Here is a 22,456-nt window from a genome sequence, read left to right on the forward strand (position 1 = left end):
GCTCTTCTTCACTGTGACCATTTTACGTGACAGGAACAAGTTAGAGGAGGGCAGATTAATTTTTGGCTCATGGCTTCACAGGTCCCCATAAGCTTCTGACTCTATCACAGAGACAGCATGATAGAAAGCCATAGTGGAATATGTAGAAAAATAAAACTAGACCCTATTTCTCACATTGCACAAACATTAACTCAAAATAAATCAAAGGGCAATGGTGAGCCATGTGCAGCAGCAGCAGCAGCAGCAGTAGCAGTCTAGGCCACATGGAGAACAGGGGTGGAGCCTGCCGGGGCACCATAAGGACAGGACCAAGATCTCTGAGCAGGTGCCATTGCCAATGAATTTTCATTGGCCCCACGCTTCTTTGCCAAAGCTTGAATAGTCATGGTGGCCTTGCTCAGGAGAGGCAGCTTGCAAGAGCAGGGCATGTTCCCCTCTTAAAGGTGCAGGTCACTGTTGTGCAGGCAGGTGTGCATAATGAAGCTTCAGCACCAGGCCTGCTATCAGCTCCAGGGTTGCCATGGGCAAGGATGGCCCTAGGCACCCGCTGAGAAGCTGGGACCAGGCTTCCTAGCATGAGGGCAACCAGTCTCTGCCGCTGGGAGCTGTGGTGGGAGGGCTTCTGAACATAGGCCGTGAAAGTGGCCCTATAGGCAGATTGGTGTGGACATGGCTCCAGGCAAGTTAGCAAGCCTAGCTCTGCTTGTTGCCTCATATCTGACTCCTGCTGGGCTTTAGCCTGGCCTCACAGTCTTTTCCTACCCCGTGCTTCAGAGCTGAAACCAGTGGGTTAGTGGTGCCATACTAGCCTGAAGGACTGCTGTGGGCAAAAGGATCCCAGGCCTGCGGGGGCACAAGAAAATGTCTGTAGGGCACAGATATGGCCACAAGGCTTGGCCCAGTGGCAGCCTCGCATGACAGGAAACTTCTCTTTGTGGGAGTCATAACCACCCATAAATACTTCAGACTCCTGCTGTGGCTGCCTTCAGAATACGACCTAAAACAATTTCTGGGAAAGTGGAGTTTTTCTCTAGTGAGTGTTAAGACACACCTGTACCATTTCTAATTGTGCCACTATGGGGTGTGGATGGCACTTATCCACCCCAGAAGACTTTCATGATACTCGAGTATATGCATGAGCACTGCTTGGACAGTGATCTGGAAGTAGATGATGATCTTTACATCAACAGAGATCATCTGAAGAGTTTCCTGAGGAGTTTAAATATCATTGAGTCCCTGCTCTTCAGGCAGACAGGACTGAGCACTACAGAAATGTTTTGGGTCTTGTGAGATATATCAGCTTTTTTTAATGAGCATTCTGAACAGAACAAGAAGGGGTACATCTGAGATCTCCAGAACAGTAAGATTCACTAAGCTATCATGCTCACCCTGAACAAAAACCCAAGATACCAGTACAAACTGCACAGCTACATTCTCAGTTGCCAAATTACAGAGCAGAGTTATCACACAATTCAGATCCACGGAGAAATCATCCTAATGAGCAAATACAGCAACACATAGATGTGTAGAGGACCATGCATAGGAATTCCTGCTTCCTTCATGAGGTTTCAGTCCTGCCCTCAAGAGGAAGTTCTGCAATGAGAATTTCTGACTGGGAAGAATTTGTGTTTGGCTGTGGACTGTTAGCCACCCTGTACCCCTCCCTCCCAGGAAGAATGGACTCAGCCTAGATGGAAGCCTTGGTTGACATCATCATGTAGGTAGTGGAAATGATAAAGGCCGCTACCAAGACCCGGATATGCATCATGGACTTCAAGGAGATCTGGTGTGGCTATCGTCCTGTGGTGAATCCCATGTATGGGGCAGAGTGCGTTCTGAACCTACTGCTTGTACACAGGAAGTATAAAGGAAAGATGTCAGTTGCTGTGAGGAGGCATGCAGACCTACAGAATATTTTCAGCAAGATCCAGTTAGTGGAGCATGAGGAACTAGAAACTCAGGAGCTGGCCAACAGAATCAACCAGAAGTCTGGATACCTATTCTTCCTCTCCAATTCCCTGAAGTAGCTTTTTCCCTTCTAGTTCCCTGGATCCAAGAACAAACACAAAGAGCTCAAAGATGAAAATGTCATATACTGGTGCCATTATCTGGACATTTTGACATGTTTGTGAGGTTTCTGGAAAACTTAGGAAAGATATGTCCCACCCCAAGTCAGCATGCCAAAGTGGTTGTACTACTTTTTAATTCTGATTCCAACCCTGATAAGGCCAAACTAGTGGAACTGATGAGAAATTATAGCAGGAAGTACCCTAAAGGTGATATGAAGGTTTTGCCTTCGTCTTCAGAATTTTAAATTATTCTGGCCCTCAGGGTAAGATCTTCCCATTTCATAACAAATCTTTGCAATTCTTCTGTGAAGTTGACCTGGTGTTTACCATGGAACTCCTGCAACAGTGTTGAGCAAATAGAGTTTGGGGCCAATAAACATATTCCACAATCATCTTTAGACAGTATGATTGAAAGATTATTTATGATGGGAAAGTTCCCAGGGACAACCATTTTTTTTCCTTTTACTCAAAAACTGGCTTCTGGAGAAACTATGGGTTTGGCATTACTTGTACTTATAAGGGACATCTTCTCCAAGTGGGTGGCAATTTCCATCCATGGCTGGGGCTGAAGGATGTGGACATTTTCAATAATGTTCTCCAAGTATGTTTGAAGATGTTAAGAATCCATTAGGTAGGAGTAGAGCATGTCCAACACTCTGTCTTCCATGACTCCAATCTGGATCCCAAACAATACAAAGTGTGCTTGGGGTCCAAAGCATCATCACATGGTTCCATGCAGCAATTAGCTGAAATGTGACTGGAGATAAATGATCCAAGTTACAGTAGCAGCCAGCCTGATGTCCAGCTCTGCTGGACAAAATATTTTTAATTATCTATTTTTTAAAAAATATTTGTAAGATCAGCTTTTGAAGTCCATGCAAGGATATAATTTCTAAGTGTTTTTCTTACATAGGACTCCTTTAAATTGAGATTTGTGAACAAATTTATGATTAGTCTTTGCCTTTGAACACATCTTCCTTTGAACATGATGTGGCAAACCAGCTTAATTCTGATTTGAAAGTCTTGGATGATTTTTTTTTTATTTCCATCCAGGCCCCTTGTCTACAGTCCTATGGCAAAAACATGAACATTCTTATGAAATATTATTGTAATAAAAAACCAAAACACTGTAAGATTATGTTTTGCTAACATTGCACAGTTTCTAACTTTTGTCTGTTTTTACAAGTTTTTTAAAAGCCATCTCAAGTTCTAGAGCAGGAAGTAGAGCAGCGAGTGCAGGTAGAAGGGTCCTTGATGTTGCAGTCTGGCTTTATGGCTGTGTTGAGATGGCAAAACCTTTAAGACCTGGGGCTTTTGGAAGGTCTCCAGTCATAGTGTGCCCTTCAAGGTGTTAATGGAGGCCCATTCCTCTCTCTTTTCCTCTTACCCTTACCTGCCATGAGGTGGGCAGATCCTCTCTACCATGTGCTGCCCAACATGATAGACTCCCTTACTTCAGGGTCAAAGTGATGTAGTCAACTGCTCATGGACCAAAATGTAGACACCTGAAAGGAAGAAGAGACCTTTCATTCATATTAGTTCATTATTTCTGGTGTTTGTTAGGATGATGGAAAACTAACACTGCAGAAAATGCAGAACCAGAGTTGTATCCCTGCATCCCTCCTCCTGTAACAACCCCTGCAGCCTGCCACTGGATGTCTAGGTTCCCCCATGAAGAGCTTCAACTCTTTTCAGCTCTCAGCTCCCCATGTCTGGTCTCTGCTGCCCCATATTGGACTGTCCATGTCAGGCATTCTAAGAACTTGGATGGAGAGATTGAAGTTAAAGAATTAAAATTGCCTAAAAAACCACCATCCAGTTTCAGGATCACATCATGCCAGGTGTTTTACAATGTCTGGTCCTCCCAGGTCTTGGCTGATATTGTTAAAGTCCCAGGACACAGAGTTTATACAAACTTTCTGTGTGCTTTATGCAAGAAAAACTCCCTCTGTACCTCTACTAAGTGATCAACAGAAGGAACTAGAATATCCCTTCCAGGTCAGTGAGTCTGTGATAGCATATATTCTACTAGGGTAAAAGAGTCTCTCCTAATTCCTGGGGAGAGCTGAGGTAGGGAATACTCTCCTCCCCAAATATTGCCAGAGGAGGCAGGGTTCTTAAGATCTTGTTAGCCTCACCAAAGGGGCTTGGTACTACAGAGCTAGCCCCTAACTGAGAATTCTGAGACTCAGAACCATTCTTATGTCTCCAGAACAAATCTGTCATTCTCTTTCTCAGAATCCCCAATTCCCCACCCTGCAGTGGGACAATCATATGATTTGAGAAGAGCCATTGGGGATGGCAGAAGCAGGAAGCTGAGGACACCTGGGCCTAGGAAGAATGAGCACCTTATACCCACAGGGAGAGTCTCTGAGGACTGTGAGTAGAAATGAGGCAGCAGGAGGCTAGCACAAGTCCTTCTGACAGGGGAGCACTGGAATAGCATACCTACCCCTTTTCAAAAGGAGAGACAAGCCAGTTTCCAGGGACACTGAGAAAAGGGCCAGCTGGACACAGACTCTTCTCTCACTGCCAGAATTCAGTTCTCAGTGTATATCAGTCTGGAGCAGGGGAGGGCATGGGCATCTAGAGCTGCAGCTGCAACAGCTGGGGATATGCCTGCCCAGCCCCATGAGGATCTCCAGGATCCCGCCAGATCTGAATTTCCAAATTTCTGACTGTGGTCACCTTGTGAGGATGTGGTCTGTGGTGAGACATCTGCTGAAGGTGCAGGAGCTGGTGGGGGGGGGGAGAGGAGCTGAGGCTGGGCATTGGTATAGCTGGGGATACTATGTTTAGGGACAGTCGCTTTTTTCTCCCTGAGACTTGGGACAGCCCTTAAGGGAAACCACAGCTTCTGGGTCCTGAGTAGTCAGAGAATCATGCCCATATGGGGGTGCTGTTGAAGAAGCAGCTGCATCCCAGACTCCTAGGATGGAACCTGGCACCAGTCCCCAGGATGTGAGAAGTCCAAGGCCAGAGGCAAGAGTTAGACATTCACCCTAACAGGAGAGAAGCAGAAGTGGCTCAGGGAACTCCCAGGGGCTCCCCCTGAACACTGCATGATATCTTTTATTCCATATTGTTCATCTACAAGCTCAATGACATGTAGGATTAATTAGCCCTCAGCATCAGGCCTGGCCCTCAGAAAATGAGAAAACAATATTGTGTAATGGAGAGATTCAGCCTGTAGATAAAGACAGCTGATCTGATGAGTTAAGGAAAATCATTCAGTCATGATCATTGTCCTTGTCTTTATCTCATTCTTCCTTCTAATCATAATCATCACTGAGTTGTTTGACAATTATTTGAGATTGAGTGATCAAAATTCATCATCTATACTGGGACTTTACTGGGAGTGGAGAAGACAGTAGTAATAATCATGTGAGGACAACAGGTACAAATTAGGAATGTCTGGAACCCCAGGAAATAGGCCTAGATCCCTTCTGCATAGAGCTCCTCTGGTCTAGAGTAATTCTGTGTAATTATTGACCTAACAGATTGGTTTGAGATTCCAAGTAACTAGGCAGTTATTCAGGAAGACTGACCGTGACCCTAGTTCTCTCTTCCATGTCTCTGTGTTTATGTTCCCATGGCCTCTCTACAATTCTTCAAGAAGGCCAAATAAGTGAGCATTTTCCTCAGGTCACCCCAGATGGAGGGAGTTCTCATGCAAGGTTCTTTTAAACAATCTCTTGACTCTTGAGGACTTTGCACAACAAAATGTTTTTGAGAAAGAAGAAACCTTCCTAGACCGTGTCAATGCTACTTTGAGAGTCATCCAATCTCATGTGTGTGAGGGATCCAGGTTGATTTAGAACAGTTCTTCATGCATATCTCATTGAGGAGCCTCAGAGGGAGCTTTGATTCAAGGTCATGACATGTGGTTTCTTCAGAACCATAGAAACCCATCCTGAAGAGGGGATGAAGATTGGGCATTCTGTGAGATTCTCAAGGATTCAGACAACAGTAGGAAAATTCCCTGGAGATGAGGTTGGAGACAGAGAAAATGGCCCAGGAATGACAGAGACCCTGTTGAAGAAGCTGATGTGTCAGGAAGAAAGGATAAAGTTCACTAACATTAAATGTCAGTGGGCACTTCAGTGGACAGTGACTATGTCACCTATACTCCTAGAAGTTCAAATTTCTAGTTGGCTTGAAAACTTTGTTTTGGACCTGTGAGATGGAAAGTACAGGCTGGGAGTCAGAGTACTATGGGATGAAGAATATTGGTGTCTCCTGTCCAGACCTGGTGGAGGATACTCTCCTGGTGCCTTTGTAGGTCTTGCAGTTGGGGGCATGGACCAGATGGGAGAGTCAACCTGCTCAACTCAGGAGGAGCTACTGGCTCTGCTTCTCCCTTCCACCAGAGCCCCAAATAGCCACTTGATTCCCCTCCCCCAGACCTGAGCAGCCACTTCACTCTCCCTCCTCTAGAGCCCCAGAGTCCCCTCCCTAAGTATCCCCCACACCCACCTGTGCTATTCTGGGATATGACTTTTGGTATAGAGAAAGCCAGTCTCTCTCCCCCTTCTGACTCTGAGAACCTTGTCTCATCCCAGGGCCCATCAGCTACTGGGCCCTGACATTCTTCCTTGTACATTGAGGGGCTTACCCAGCTTAGACCTGCTGTGTGGTGAGGCTGTTGCTCCCTAGGGTCAATATAGGTCTGAGCTGGGTATAGAGATGGGAGCGGATGGGTGAGTTTAGGTCTGGGTCTGCTGCCTTTGGCCTATGTGGAGTCTGGGCAGACTGTGTATGTCTCTCATAATTACCGTGAGATGGGCAGCCATAGCCCTCAGGTCTCAGAGGCACTGAGGGTCAATGAAATACTGTGACGTGGCCAAAGTGGCCAAGCACAGGCAGCTGAAGCATCACATGGATGCTTCTGCTAGTTAAATTTATCCCAAGCTTAGGGGGAGATTCCTGTGCTGCATCTGACATTATTGGTCTGCGTGGGTGGTGCTGACCTCCAGGAACTTGAGGCAGGGAGCAGTAGTATAAATTCCAAATTGTCCCCCACCAGTTTGTGAATTCCTCCAGGGTAGGTGGTCCTCATGTTCCTCCACTCATCAGTTGGCCCATACCACAGCTATGTTCACTAAGGGATTGTCAAATGAATGTGTGATTGTATTAATGATTCAATGACATGGGCCACAGGGATGAGGATCTGTGGAAAGAGCCTGGGGATGGGTCGCCCAACAACTAACTGTGACCATGATTGTTCATCCATTCATTGTTGGAGCCTCAGTTCTCTCATCTGGAAAATAGGCATACAAATACCTGGTTTGCTTTGCTTTGTGGACCCACTGAGACAGAGTAGACAGAGTAATCCAGGTTCTCCAACTCCACAGATCCACAAGAGTGTTCACATGCTCAGCATCTTCTCTTGGCATTGTATAGGCACAGCCTGCCTAGGAGGGAGAGTGACCTAAGGCCAGGCAGTTGGGTACCCACTATCCATGTGGCCTTTAATACCTATGGCACCTAAGCTGGCTTTTCCCTTACAGTCAGACATGGGGGAAGATGTAGTCACCTTGGGTTGACCTTGGACCAGTGGACCTAGGTACTCACCATCTGTGTAGCTGTGGGACTCAGACAAGCTATCTTAGTTCTTGGAACTTCTGTCTCCTCATCCACAAGGTGTGGTAGTCATATGTCATGCAGTCATATGCATATGTCATGCAGTCATATGGATTCACACAGTAATAATAAAGTCTGTTTCATTCTCTATCCTTCTTATCTCCCCAACACCTTGCATTCAAATGTCACTCCTTCCAAGGACTTGCCTGACCATCCAACCTCACTTCCTAGGCCCTGCAAACATCTCCTTGGTATTTCCTTCCCTGAACTATGATCTGAATCTTCCTGTGGGTTGTGTTTTTTGTTCATGGTCTGTTTCCCTCTAGAGCACATGCTCCTCAGCCCAGGAAGGTGCCTGTGTGGCGAAGTGTCAGGAGTTCATGAGCAGCCACCGTCTCACACGCTGCCTCTCATGCCTACACACACCAAGCAGCCTTGTGCTCCCAAACAAGTCTTTGCACTGCCCTCATCATCAGGAGCATCCATGCTCCTGGGTGAGTCACCTGTTACCATGCAACCCAGTAGCCCTGTAGGGAAGTTCTTGACTTATTCTTTTCCCTCTCAAGTTTTGATCATTTTAAGCTACGAAGGAAACAGAGCAACAGACAGATTAATAGGGAAGTTATGTGGTAATTTAGGCACTATATGCCTAAACACAGGAAGTACACACTCCTCCAAGAGGCCCAGGGAGGGGTAGGATGGTGGAAGGGGGCTTTGGGTTCCTAGGGCCCAGGCAGTGGTGCTGGCTGCAGAAGCTTGGGGGAGGTGCAGAGGGGGCCAGGGTTGTCCTATGGTCTGATAACTTCCACAGCACAGCCACATGTGACCACCTCTGACTGGGCAGGTGTCAGAGCCCCATCTTCTTTCTGCAGAAGAAGCTCTTCCAGGCAGAAAGGGAATGAGTGTAAAACAGGAAGTCCTACCTGCATCTGCCATTTTTCCTAGTATGGATGGATGTAAATCTCAGTTACAAAGGGCATCTTTTCAGCAGCTTCTCGGTATTTCACCTTGAAATATGCCAAAGACATGCTTCAGGGTGACATGTTTCTGGCCCCATGCCCCCAAAATAAAACAATAAGCATTGATTATCTTACTCCTGCTTTGGATCAGAATCTGAGGTGTGGTTTGGCCAGCTACCCAGGCCCCAGTTCTCTATGGCCAGGGTTGCAGTCTCTTTTGAAGGCTAGGCTGGGAACTCCACTTCCAAGCTCCCTCCTGTGGCTGTGGACAGATCTGGGCCCCTGTGGACAGACCAGCCTCTTCTGGGGCTGCCTCAGCACATGGTAAGTGGCTTCTCTGAGGATGAAAGTAAAGCCAGAATGTTTTTACCATGTCAAAGACAAGGTTGGACACTGAGCTGGGGGTTAAGCTGAACAGAGTCAGAGGTCAGGCCTAAGGAGGGGTCCTCTGCTTCTTTCCCTCAGCCTGCAAGGACAGAACTGGCCACCAGAGGGCACACTCACCCTTCTGTACAGCTTGCAGCAGCTAGACCCAGGATCTGGGAAGTGAGGGCTCCCTTAGGGAGATAGATGGGCTTCCTGCTAGACCACTGCAGCCTGTATTCCTCTCACTTCCATGTCACCAGACAGAACCCAGCCATGTAAATGAGAAAACCTGGATCGATAAAGCAGGCGGAGGCTCAGAGAGCAGGGGATACAGCCGAGCAGGGTGCTGGCCTCCAGTCTCAGGGTCTGGTGGTAGGAAACAAGCCCTCTCACCTTTGGAGCCCTCTCTGCCTGTGCCTGGGCTCTGGAGTCCCATGGAGAAGTGATCACAGTGGCAGAGGGGAGGGCCAGCACAGCCTCTAGCAGAACACATCTTCTCTCTGCGGTCCTCCAGATTCGGGGGCTGAGCATCTGAGCGTGGGGTCCCTTCCCACACACCATCAATGAGGTTCACCTGACACTCTCCCATCAACATCTAGTACAGGAAATGTCCCCACATTGTGTCCTTCCTTCTGCTCACTCCCAGGAGAAATCCATGAAAGAGCCTGAGGTTTAGGTGCTGGCCCCCAGTGCCACCTGCACCAGAGGGTCCCCACCATCATGGCCTCCCTAGATGCACAAGCTCTTACACAAGGTGACCAAGCCCATGACCCTGTCCAAAGCTGACACCTGCCCAGCTTCCCACACAGCCCCCAGGGGGCAAAAATCCTCCTCCCAGCCCTGTTGCACCTGCCTGAATTCCTGTAGCATTGCCCAAGTGTGTGTAGGATTTCCCAGAGTATGTGTAGAAAGTAAGGGTGAGGAATCAGTAAGCTTCACAGAAAAGACAAATGCCTTAACAATAGCAAGGCTCCCAAAGTGTGGGCTTTTTTTCTGGACACTAATTCCAGACTCATGTTCCAGGAAGGATCTGTCCATAGCTGTTTGGTCAGGACACCTGCCCTGAGTCCCTCCCCACACTCTGGGAGACGCTGCATTGACTCTGTGACCCTAGGGTGCAGGTTTGCAGATCTGAGCATGTGCACACATCTAGGGACTGACCCAGCTTTGCAGGGACTATGGGGATAGAGGAAGAAGGGCTGTCTCTCATGCTGGTCCAGCAGTGAGAACTCCTGTCAACAGCAAGCACCTGGCCTCCTCAGCGTATTGTGTGATCTCCACAGGGCTGTTGCCCCCATCTCACCCCATTCCTGGCAGGACACTTTCATTTTCCACCCCGCTGGTAAACTCCACCTTCTGAAGCCCCTGAATGATGGGAAAAATAAACACAAAACCAGCGCGCCAGGTACCACTCCAAATCTGCTAGAATGCTAAATTTCAAAAAGAAAAATAACAGGTGTTGATGAGGATGTGGAGAAGTTAGAACCCTCTTGTATGACTGGTGAGGTTATGAAATGTGGAAGGGCAACTTCTCACAAAAGTTAAGCACAGATGGGGCTGGGGATGTGGCTCAAGCGGTAGCGCGCTCGCCTGGCATGCGTGCGGCCCGGGTTCGATCCTCAGCACCACATACCAACAAAGATGTTGTGTCCGCCGAGAACTAAAAAATAAATATTAAAAATTCTCTCAATCTCTCTCTCTGCTCTCTCACTCTCTCTTTAAAAAAAAAAAAAAAGTTAAGCACAGAATCACACAGGACATACAATTCCAGCCTCCGACACCTGCCAGAAAAGACTGCAACTAGTGCTCAACAACACTTAATGTCGACAACCTCATTGTCCACAATGGCCATACAGTTGGAGCACCCCAGGGCCGTCAGTGGGTGAATGATACTACTGTGGTCCATCCACAGGGTGAATGCTATTCAGCCCCAAAGGGAATAAAGTTTGACACATGCTTCAACATGGATGAACTCTGAAAACAGTATGATCAGCAAAAACAGACACCTAGTGCAGGACTCCATCTAGAAAAGAGTCCAGAAAAGGCAAATCCATAGAAACAGGAAATAGAGTTGTGGTTATCCAGCTCGAGGGAAGGAAGAACAGGGGTGACTGCTTGGTGCTATGAAATGTGTCAAGAGTTAGGCGAAATTTCAAGTTGTACAACACTGTGAATGCAAAAAGCACCACTGAATTTTTCACTTTGAGCTTAAATTTATGTTGTGTGAATTTTTAAATATTTTTTTAGTTGTAGTTGACCACAATACCTTTATTTTGTTTATTTATTTTTTGTGGTGCTGAGGATCAAACCCAGGGCCCTACATACGCTAAGCGGGCACTCTACGGCTGAGCCACAACCCCAGCCCCTGTAATGTGAATACTATCTCAATAAAATAAAAAAATAAGCCATGCAGGCCATATGTGCCCCGCACTCAGCCATCTAGCTGTGCCTGAGTGCTAGTACCCACTGTCCCTAGAACTCGAGCCCCACCATCCTCAGCCATATCAGGACTCTCTGGGCTGAGGCTAAGAGCCCTACTCTCCCTCCACCTGCAGCCCCCTTCTGCTGCGTGTCCACGACTCCTCTCTACCTGATCTGCCCTCACCAGCTGCAGACGAGCTCCACCTCCTGACACTGTTCCCTGCAGAGGAGACCCTGATGGCTCACCTCTGCCCACACTGTGGCTTCAATCACTTAGCAGCAACCTCTGCACCTTTGCACCTCACCGAGCCATTGGCAGAAGCCCTGATGACCCCCTCCCTGCCTTCCTCCTCCTTCACCAACCTTGAACAGACCCCCACCCATCAGGCATTCCTGCCCTTGGCCTGATGCTGGGGGTCCACCTCCCATCTAAGTCTGACCTTGCTTTGGGGGAAACTCTCCTGGATCTTCAGCCCCCACCTCAGCCCCTTGGCCCTTAAACATGTTCAGTCTCTCACCAGTCAGGCCAAGGGTCAATTCACCCTGACCCTGACTTTCTTCACTCTGCCTCTCTCGGACCTCCTGGTCAGTTGTCTAGGAAGAGAAGTTTGCAGGTATCTCACCCTGCATGGGCAGTGGGCTCCACCGCCTTCAGGAGCAGATCCAGCACTATCCTCTGAGTCAAGGCCCTCCTCACTTGCCAACCCACTCTTGCCAGTTTTAAGGATGTACCACAGCAGTGCAGCATAACCCATGGAATTATCCTCACCCACCCGTAGGCTTTGATAGTGGCATAAGATGCAGACCTTGGCTGGGTGCAGAGTTGTCCCTCATGGTCAGTCTCTTGGACCCCAGCCCCTCCACATGTGCTCACTCTACTGTCCTCCTACTGCAAGAGGTGACTGTATGCAGCCAGAGGTCCTCCTGGCATGTGACCTGGCTTTCAGAAACCAGTTTCCCACCCTCTTTTCTTTCCTGCTAAGAAAAATGGAGAGAGTTCCCATAGTTCAGCAAATCCAACTGTCTCCACCTAGGATGAGACTGGGTATTGAATCCAAGGTCACAAGTGAGGGTGACACTTGGGGAGATGCTGAGAAATTTAGCCAGCCACCACCCACCTAAAATGCACAGGAGCCAGGAAGATGGTTTGGGACTGCCCTGCAGGTGCTACAGGACTCTGGGTCCCAGGTATCCCTGACCAACCTGTGGGCCACAGCTGTACTGAGGCCTCCCAAGCCTCAACAAAGAAACCCAGAGAAAATGGACTGCAGCAGTTCTGATCAGGTGAGACTCTACCTCTCCTTGACTGGAGGGGCTGAAGGCCCACGTCCTCTTGCACACACTTGCTACCCAGACCTCAGCCGAGTCCTGGGGAATTGAATACGTGTAGTAGAGAGGCTGAGGCTGTGGAAACCCTAGGAGCCCTAATTTGGAGCACCTCTCTCTCTCTCCCTTGTCTCCAGTAGTGTGCCCAAGCCTTTCCTGTCATTCTCTGGCTGACCAATGATTTCTGTTCCTTAATGTCTTATTTTCTTTTGTTTTCCCTGGTGCTGGGTATTGAACCCAGGCCTCATGGTAGAGCATGCTGGACAGTGCTCTACCACTAAACTACACCTTAACCCCTTAAAGTTCTAGTTTTTGTTGTTTGTTTGTTTGTGCTGGGGATTTAATACCGGTCACTTTACCACTGATCAACATCCTTAGTCTTCTCTCTCTCTCTCTGTATGTGTGTGTGTGTGTGTGTGTGTGTGTTTTGTTTTTTGTTTTTGTTTTGTTTTGTTTTTGAGACAGGGTCTTGCTAAGTAACCAAGGGTGGCCTCAAATTCATTATCCTAATAACTCTGGACCAAGTCTCTGGGATCATAGGCACGTGCCACAGCAGCCAACCTTTACGTTATTTTTAAGGCTCCTATCTATGGTTCAAATGCCAGTCTTGTGTGAGAACTCAAGCTGGCATTGCAGTGGGCAACAGGGGTTGGTACAATATCTACCCCTTAGCCCATCAGAGTCAAAGAGAGGTTGAGTCTCACCTGATTGGAACTGCTGCAGTCCATTTTCTCTGGGTTTCATGACTGTTGACTCTTCCTCCTTGAGATCCAAAGATACTCCCACTCCCAGGGATTCATCATCTGTAGACCCTCCTCAGAGACTCTGAGAATCCAGAGGCCCACCTCCCCACAAGTCCATTTCAATTCCTGCACCATCTGCTTGGGAGGGAGAAGAGGAAGGGGCAGGGGCCAGGAGAGAGGGGAGGGAATGTCTTTAGCCCTGGTGCAGGAGGCAGGATCCAGCTCTACCACCTGCCAGGGCTGAGCCAAGTCCTGGCCTCTCAGAGCGTCAGTTTCCTGGGCAGGCCATCTTGACAAGCTTCATGATTTGCACAAAGAGCTGGGTAGGGAGCCCAGCATACTAACAATTTTAGCAGAAATTGTCATTATCCAGTGTGCCCTCACTGCGTCCCTGTGGTACAAGGGGAAGACAGCAGGCCTGACTGCAGACCCTGGGAAAAGGGGGCAGGAGGGAGGGGCAGTGTCCTCAGTGACCTGGGCCAGCGTCTTTCTCCAGCCTGAAGCTCCAGTAGATGCTGCTCCTGGGCTGCCCACTGGGGCCAACTTAGGCACAGCAGATGTCAGCTAGTCCCTGAGACAGAAGAGTTAGACCAGTGGAGATCTAAGGGTTAAGCCAGGCCTGGGCACGAGGGTTAGCCCAGAGAGACTAAGGGTTAAGCCCACGGGGGGCAGGCTTCGGGCAGGCCAGGGGCAGTGGCGTCGTGGCTGCCCAGACTTCCTGGACGCTCCTGGCGCCGCAGCCACCAGCCTCCGGGGACGCAGCCGGCGGTTGGGGACAGCTCCGCCAGCCAGCGCCCCCTCCCGCCGCCACCCCCGCTTCTCTCTGGGCCCACAACCATCGTGACTGACAGGGACTGTCACACAGCGAGGCGCCCACCATCCACGCTTCTCGGCCAAGATTGAGAGGTCCTGCAGGACTGTCTGACCCATGTCCAGCCAGGGGGCTAACCTGCCTGCCAGAGGGAGGCTGCTGGCTGACCACAGTGGAGGGAAGTCCTGGGTCTGCTCAGCCCTCCTAGACCCCAGAACCTTGCCCACCATAAGCAGTCGGGATGAGCTTGCTCCCTGGCACCTGCGCCTCCCAGCTTCCACCCACCCAGCCACACACATCCCACCCAGGCCGGGGACCTTGGAGTGGGTGGGCAGGCCAGAACCCCAAATCCCACCGGCAGCAATGCAGGGTCCCTCACCAAACACCTGGAAGTGACCAATGGCAAGTGTTACTTTGTTTATTTTTCTTAGTTGTAGATGGACACAATACCTTTTATTTTGTTTATTTTTATGTGGTGCTGAGAATGGAACCTACTGCCTCATACCTGCTAAGCAAGTGCTCTACCACTGAGCCCCAGCTCCAGCCCCAGCCGGCAAGTGTTACTTTGAAGTGTGGGTGTGCAGTAGCTGGTGAGATGAGCATTGTTAAAAACAGTGGATTAGCAGGGTTGAGGACAGAGGATCTCAAGTTCAAGGCCAGCCTGGGCAACTTAGCAAGATCCTGTCTCAAAATTAAAAAATGACAAGGGCTGGGGGTGTGGCTCAGTGAGTTCAGTTCACAGTACTGCAAATTTAAAAAAAAAAAAAAAAGGAAAACAAACAGAAACACATGGATTCAAAGAGAAGCTGATTGCTGTGGCAATTTTCAGAGGAAAGCATCCCCACTTTTTCTGTTTGGATGCTGGAGTTACACATCTGCCCCTCCATACTCCCACCTGTAGGGCCTTCAGCCTCAGCCCTAGTCAGGACGTGGGGGATGGCCATGTCCTGGTCCTGCCCTATCTGGACAGGGAGACCTGGTCTGCCTTCCCTGCCTCCTCACTCCGATCTGGCGTGGCCAGCCACCCTGATGGGGCTCTTTCCTCCCCAACTGCCAGCCTCCACTTATGGAGAGGCAGGATTCTCCTTCCCACCTCCCTCTGGAGAGGAAGACAGCAAGGCGACCACCTGCCCTGCTCCCTCATCTATCACCCTGAACTGTGCTTCACAATAAAATTACTCATCCTCGGTCAGTGATAAATGAATGGCTGTAATCAGATCAGGGCTGCCAGCACTTTTCATTTCATTTATTTGTATAAATCCTAAAGTCAGGGTCTGCCCTGGGGCACAGAAAGCCAGCCTCCTGCTGGCCAGGTGCCCACCCCAGACAGAGCCAACCCTCCTCCTACCCCACCCCTGACTCCAGTGGGTGATGAGGACAGAGGGCTCCAGAGGGCTTGGGTGGGGGCCATGGGTTCATGGTTACCCATGGCAACTCCATTTGGCGGTGGGTCCCTGGGCCAGAGCCAGAGCTCTGCTATGACTGTTCTGAGCCAGAGGCTCGCCCACGGCTGAGGGCCAGGCCTGAGACCAGGCACAAGATCTGCCAGATGGTCCAGGCTGGCCCTCTCCAAGACTCCTGCCACAGCCGTGGCCCCGCCTGACAGAGTCCCTCTCTCTCCCCCTTACACCAAACGGCATGCCTCCCAGGCAGGGCTCTCCTTGGCGGTCCTTTCCCTCTTGGGCCAGGCTGGAGTTGGGGACAAAGACTGTGAGGTTTCCTTAGAGCACCTGGGAGTGAGCCTGCCAGCTCCTCTCAGGAGCCCACTTTCAATCTCATTGACCTCTCGTTATACTCCGGCACATAAATTCAGATTTGGAGATCTTATGTTCCATCATAAATTGGGCTGGCAGACTTCCGATCAACAAGATAAAGCTGTCTCCTGTGAGGTGGGTGTTTTATTACTCTCGGCCTCAGTGCTGCAGGTAGGGGCTGGGGTGGGAGTAGGAACTGCACTGTTCAGAAGGCTAGATGGTGCCCAGGGCCCTGAGTCCCTCCTGCCATCACAGGCTAGGTTCTAGGGAACTGGGCAGCCCCTGGACCTGGCCTGCAAATGCCCACACACCCCTGGAGTGAGCAGCCATAGATGAGCCCTGCTGGATTCCCAAGGCCCTGTGTTGACCGTTCATGCAGACGGGTGAAGTATGGCTGCAGATGTGTGCACCATTCCTTCCAGGTGGCTGTCATCAGGTCATGAGCCTCTGCATCTGGGCTCTGCACAGGGCCTCAACACATCCCCACCTGGGGCCACACCTGGGGTCATGGCCATCCAGCAGCAGAGTCCTGGTCCCAGGGAACAGCACTCAGGGCTACCCCACCTTCCCTCACACAGTGCAGGAGATGAGATGGTCCCAGGGGAGCCTGGCTAGTCAGGAATAGGAACTTACACATCCAGAGGGCCTCACCGGACATCCATGCACAAAGCCACCAGTGCACCTCAAAGGATGTCATTGTCAACCTGCCCCCCAAGGACTGGGGCTGGGTGGCAATGGGAGACTGGAGTCAGACTCGGTCTATACATCAAGAAGCCAGGACAGTGATCTGGTCCACCCAAGCTTCCTACCTCCAACAATCCCGACATGACAAAGACACTGGTGTTGATGAAGGGGCTGCTGGCCCTCCAGGTGGGGCCTCACGTGTCCATGCCCTCTTCCTTTTTTTAATATTTATTTTTCAGTTTTCGATGGACACACATCTTCATTTTATTTTTATGTGGTGCTGAGGATCAAACCCAGTGCCCCGCGCATGCCAGGCAAGCGCGTGACCACTTGAGCCCCCTCCCCAGCCCCCATGCCCTCTTCATGATGCAGCTGGTTCAGAGGTGTGACATACTGAGCACAAGGTGACAGTATTATAGCATGAAGAAACACTGAAGGGACAGCCCCAGACAACTGGGCAGCCTCGGGCTGTGTGAGGGAGCATGCTCCACGTCAGGCACTCTGCATTGAACACCCACGCGTTGTCCCTGGGTACACACCTGTGTGTGCACCACTGCTCCCTGTCACTCACCTGAGTGTATGCTGCTGTTCTGTGTTCTGTTCCTGAACACTTACCACTGCTCCACCCCAAATGCCGTGTGCAGGTTGACTCAGGCCACACTGGGGCAAGGACATGAGACATTGGAGGGCATCTGGTACACCGGCCTGGACCTGGGCCACCGTCAGTGTCAGGCTCTCAGCAGGTGGCCTTTAGATTTTTCTTGTATCCTTCTACCCAGGAGAAGGCCAAGGCTGTTACCAGGCAACTCTGACTAGTTTTCTCTATTTTGAGCTTCCATATCTGCTTCTCCTAGGCCTGAATCCTGCCCTGTGGGGCCCCAGACAGCAAAAATTCCCCACGAACCCTCGCTGGTGGACAGAGAAGGCACTTCACAGGAGAAACATGTATAAGCATCAGGAGGTCTCAGGCAGCCAGCACTTGGTCTGCAGGATCTCAGACCCTCTATGGTGTGACCACTGCCTGTCGCTATGTGTCCGTGGGCACTCTGCCTCACCCTTGTGTCAGTGGCAGGGTCCTCAGAACAGCACCACATCCCACTTATGCACCCTTAGATCTAACCTTACCTTCCAGCTTGGGCAGTGCTTGCTGAAGACCAAGGATGTCTACCTAGGCTTCTTCAGCAGAAGACTTTCAGGTATCTCTCTCGGATGAAGAGGGTACCTGTGGCAGTACCCTCTTTTTTCAGTAATGAGGATTGAACCCAGAGGTTTAACTTTAACAATGAGCTACATCCCCAACCCTTTTAATTTTTTTATTTAGGGAGAGGGTCTTGTAAGTTGCTTACATTGCCGGCTATGTTGCCAAGGCTGGCCTGGAACTTGTGATCCTCCTGCCTCAGCCTCCCAGATCTGTAGTCCAACTCTTAATAAGCTTCTGGGGACAGGAAGGTATGTAGAGATTCCAGGGCAGGTGGTAGCAGAGGGGAACAGTCAGGCAATGGTGCTGCCCAGGGACAGGGTAGCCATGTCAAGTTAGGAATGGCTCAGAGAGCCCAGAGCCCAGCAGGTACCAGATCAGGGTATGAGCTGGATCCACCCATGGCCACATTGGGTTGCCCCATGGACAGTCCTTAAGACACTGGTACCTGCCATGTGCCAGGGTGTGTCAGGAAAGCCACTACGCCATCACTGAGAATCCACCCTGCAGCCTGAACAGCTGAGGGGGCTCTCAGGTGAGTCAGAGCAGCAGCTGACCACCTGACCCCTTCTAGCCCTTTCCTTTTCCCTCCAGCACCATCCGTGATGATTCAGCACATCCCACCCAAGGTTTTCTTTGTGAAGGAACTGCCCAGATGTCCTCTTGTTTCCACCTGGCAGTCTGGCAGAGACCCCACCTGTACCCACTCCTCTCCCCACTTGGGGATGACCTCTGCCCCAAAGCTCTGCAGACAGCATAGCCTAGTGCCCCTATCAGGACTTCCTGGTGGGCTCTGGCCCTAGGGCTCACAGGGCCTGTGAATTGTACACAGAGTGAACTCTAACCAGCACTGCTGGGCTGGACCAATGAAGGCCCAGATTCCCAGAGTAAGGAACACGGGTCCCTGAGACCTTCACACCATATTTGTGCTGAGTGTCAGCTAAAGTGAATGGCAGGAGGACAGGGCAGGCACACATAAGCACACGAACACCCCTCACGCAGCATTGACACACATGAGCACATGGGGCCCCTCACTCCACCCCTGCTGACACCCTTGGGACGTTGAGTGGGTGAGACTGCACTTAAGGCCTGTGTGCTACTTAGCTCTGGTGGCTCTGAGGGTGCACAACATTTCTACAATAATTTGAGCCATGAGGGAGAGAACTGCACCCTGCCCCCGCATCCACTCTGCAGGAGAGCAGCTGCTCCCATGCACCCCTGTGTATGCTCTAGTAACCAGACTGGGCCCAAGTGCGGCCATACTGTCTGCAGGGAGGAGAAGAATATAAACCACCCTCACATCTATCTCAGTGAGAGACAGATGAGATAGATTTGGGGCCATCAGGGGGGCACTAGAGAACTCATTTCTTTCCCTTTGCTTGGCTCAGAGTTGATGGGAGCCCCTCAGTTTCTGCGCTCCAGATCCATTTACAGAGGAAAGTGTCTAGGGTGTGCAGGGGTTTGGTGCTCCCACCTCCCATAGCTGCTCTGCTGTTTTACTTCAAGCTAAAGGCGGCTTTAGAAGGTGGGTTTTGAGCCCACCTCTTTAAAGAAGGCTTTAGAAGATGGGTTTTGAGACCACCTCTCATTTTCAGATGGGAAAGTAAGGTCCCAAGAAGGGCAGAGAAGACTGGGCCATGCAGCTGCTGCAGGAGGGTCTGAGGCTCTGCACACCTGCTTCAGCCTCCCCAACAGAGTCTACCTTTCGGTGGGACCACAGCACCAGGAAGACTGCCCTAAGATGGGGGCTGCTTCTGCCCCCATATGGTCAGAAACAGGCATTTCTGTCCCTTCTGCAGAAGGGCTGAGTGTACAGATCCACTGGTGACAGAGGATTAGGCCCATGCTGCCAGGCCAGGAGGAGAGGCCTCTGTGATGCCTTGAGGGTGAATTCAGGAGTGCTGAGCACCTGTGCATCACTGTGCCTGTGTCTGGTCACTGCCTGTGTTGACACCCTTGAACATGACATATGACTGTCACTGCACAGGTAACGTCACTCCAGCAGTACAGGGCGCTGTGGGTGCCTGCTAGAATTCCTGCATGTGTGCATCTGGACACCAACTGCATGGCCACAGGAGTGGGGTGAGGCTGAGCTCAGGCCCTCTCTCTTTGTTCCTTTAAGTGTCAGAGACTAAGGTAGTGGACAGCCCCAAAACACCTTCCTGCATGCTGAGAGACAAGGCATGGCTTCTTTTCAGCTCACAGCTAGCTGCCCAGGTGTCCCAGCAGGGCAGCTCTCCCTAGGTCTGAAAAGGCCACATTCCTGAAGTTTCTAGCTACTTTGCAGGAATGTCTGAGGGAGCCTCATCTGGCTAACCTCTAACCCCTGACCTTCCAGGTTAACTCTTTCTAGACCAATAGTGCAACCAACTTGGTGTCACCTGTGCCTGACACCCTGCCTTGGCAGGTGAACATGTGGACCTGGGTCCATCTGTGCCTGTGTTTCAAGTCCCAGTCTCGGGATATCTGTGATCTGTATCTCTTAGCACACATCCTGTCTGTGTTGGTGCTTGTGGGAAGCATTTGAGGATTTGTGTGCTCCATGAACCTGTCCGATGCATTCAGGCTCAGCAACTACTGTGCTGGCACACAGAAAGTCATGGGTGTGATACACCTGTGGTTGCTCTTTGTATGTCTTTGAGCATGCATGCATTTGTGGGTGGCTGGGCAGCTGTGTACACAGGTGTGCTTCCTCATAGCTCAGTGTCAGCCACACCTGTGGCCCATAAGCTCAGTCCCTGCATGTCCCCCTGTTCTTGGTGGGTCTGGGTGCGCTCCCATGCAGCACCCGCCTCATTGAAGAAGCTGGTGAGCTCAGGCAGAGAAGCCAGGAGGCAGGCCAGGACTCTGGCCACCCGCACTTCCTTGGACTCTACACCTGTGCGCTCACTCTTCCTCTGCATCTCTCTTCCCACAACCCCTTCTCTGGGTAGTCTCTTCCTGGGGTTACACCACATCTGGCGCTCAATAAATGGTTGATTGACTGATGAAGGAATGGATAAAAAGGGGGCTTTAAGAGGCAGGCACTCCAGGATAGGTCAAGTCTGGCGCAGTGGGGTTGGGGGCAGAAGTGCTGACGGCCACCCCCCAACACTCCCCCAGGACGTCTCATCTCGGGTCACCGCCTGCACTGCTGCCCGCGGGTTATTTATGACCCTCCTCCCCCTGCCTGCGGCGGCAGAGGTGGCTCAGGCCTCAGCCCATTGGCCGGAGGGCCCAGCGCGGGGGAACCTGGAGCAGCGACGGCGTGGCGCCTAGTGGAGGGCGGGCGGGGCCTCGCGGGTTTGGAGGTGGGGCTTTGGCTTTTGCAGCCCTCTTACCCGCCGGTCCGGACTGCCTGACTGGGAGGATTCCGGAGCCAAAATTCAGTCTTTGGCTTCTGCCTGAGAAGCACAGAGGAAGGTGAGGCCCAGTGCCCCAGACCAGGACACAGATGTACCTGAGTGTGAGGTCAAGGGTGAGGATCCCATCCTGGGGCCAGACACTCTGCTTCCCAGGACCACCCTGGGATTGTTCCCCTCTGTGAAGCTGGTGAGGTGTTGGTCCCCCAGCTTTGGACGATCTCGGGTTTGTTTCAGGAAGAAATCCTGGGGAAGACTGGCATGGGGTTTGGATTGGTCCCCAGACCACAGAGAAACCCAAAGAGAGGTCCTCCTATCTTCCTAACACTTGCTGAGCCAGACGAACCTGCTGGGGGGTGGGGGTCGGGCAGGGGGGAATAGAAGGGAGCCCTGCCACCACCACAGGACCAATGTGAGCCTGTGCTTTCTCAAACCATGGAGTGAGGGCCAGGACTGGTGGAGGTGGACATGAGAAGCCCCAGTCCTCAGCAGTAGGGTCAGGGCTGCCGAGCCAGGCAGTGGACACGCAGGGCCAGCCTTCTCCCAGTATGGCACACCCACCCACCATCATGATGGCCTCTTAGGAGGCAGATTGTGCCTTAGAGAAAGAGGGGGTGGTGTCCAGGCTGCAGGAGGGGGTGAGGGGCCCCAGGATGATAAAGAAAGGAGGGGTAAGCCATGTTCCCACCTGGCCCCTCAGACCCTAGCAGATGATATACCAGTAGTAGCCTCAGTTGAAGGGGCAGGAGGGAGGTTTGGGGCACAGGCATGCCACATTCTTGGTCTAAGCACAGCACATCCCACCCAGACCTCACTCCCAGGTCAGTGTGGGCCCGGCTGGTGCCTTGGCTGTGGGTGAGTTGGCAACAGAAGCACAGTGGTCACCAAGTGGTCCACTCCAAGCCCAGCTGGGCTGGTGTCTGCTCCAGAAGGGGATGGTGAGCTGTCCCTCACTCCCACCCAGGCCTCCCTCCCCTTTTAGAAGGCGCTGTGCAAACAGGCCTGTGGCCCACCTGAGGCTCCCAGGGATGCCCTGCTGGAGTGTCTCAGGGGGTCAGGGACAGGGCTGGGATTCTGTGTTGGGATGTGAGACCACTTTCTGGTGCATCTAACATGACACATCAAAGACAAGTCACTCTAACCAGCTCCAAGCTCCAGGGCAGTTCTCAGTTTCTTTTCCTAAAAAGAAACTCCAAGTTCA

The 22,456-nt window shown here is 51.2% G+C and overlaps 1 pseudogene; it reads left to right on the forward strand.

Annotated features, from left to right (window-relative positions):
- Window positions 1-721: 721 nt before the first annotated feature.
- Window positions 722-2,898, forward strand: LOC144251528 (chondroitin sulfate synthase 1 pseudogene; annotated as a pseudogene).
- The last annotated feature ends 19,558 nt before the right edge of the window (window positions 2,899-22,456 follow it).

Source organism: Urocitellus parryii (genome assembly GCF_045843805.1).
Source record: "Urocitellus parryii isolate mUroPar1 chromosome 8 unlocalized genomic scaffold, mUroPar1.hap1 SUPER_8_unloc_2, whole genome shotgun sequence".
Taxonomy (NCBI): Eukaryota; Metazoa; Chordata; class Mammalia; order Rodentia; family Sciuridae; genus Urocitellus; species Urocitellus parryii.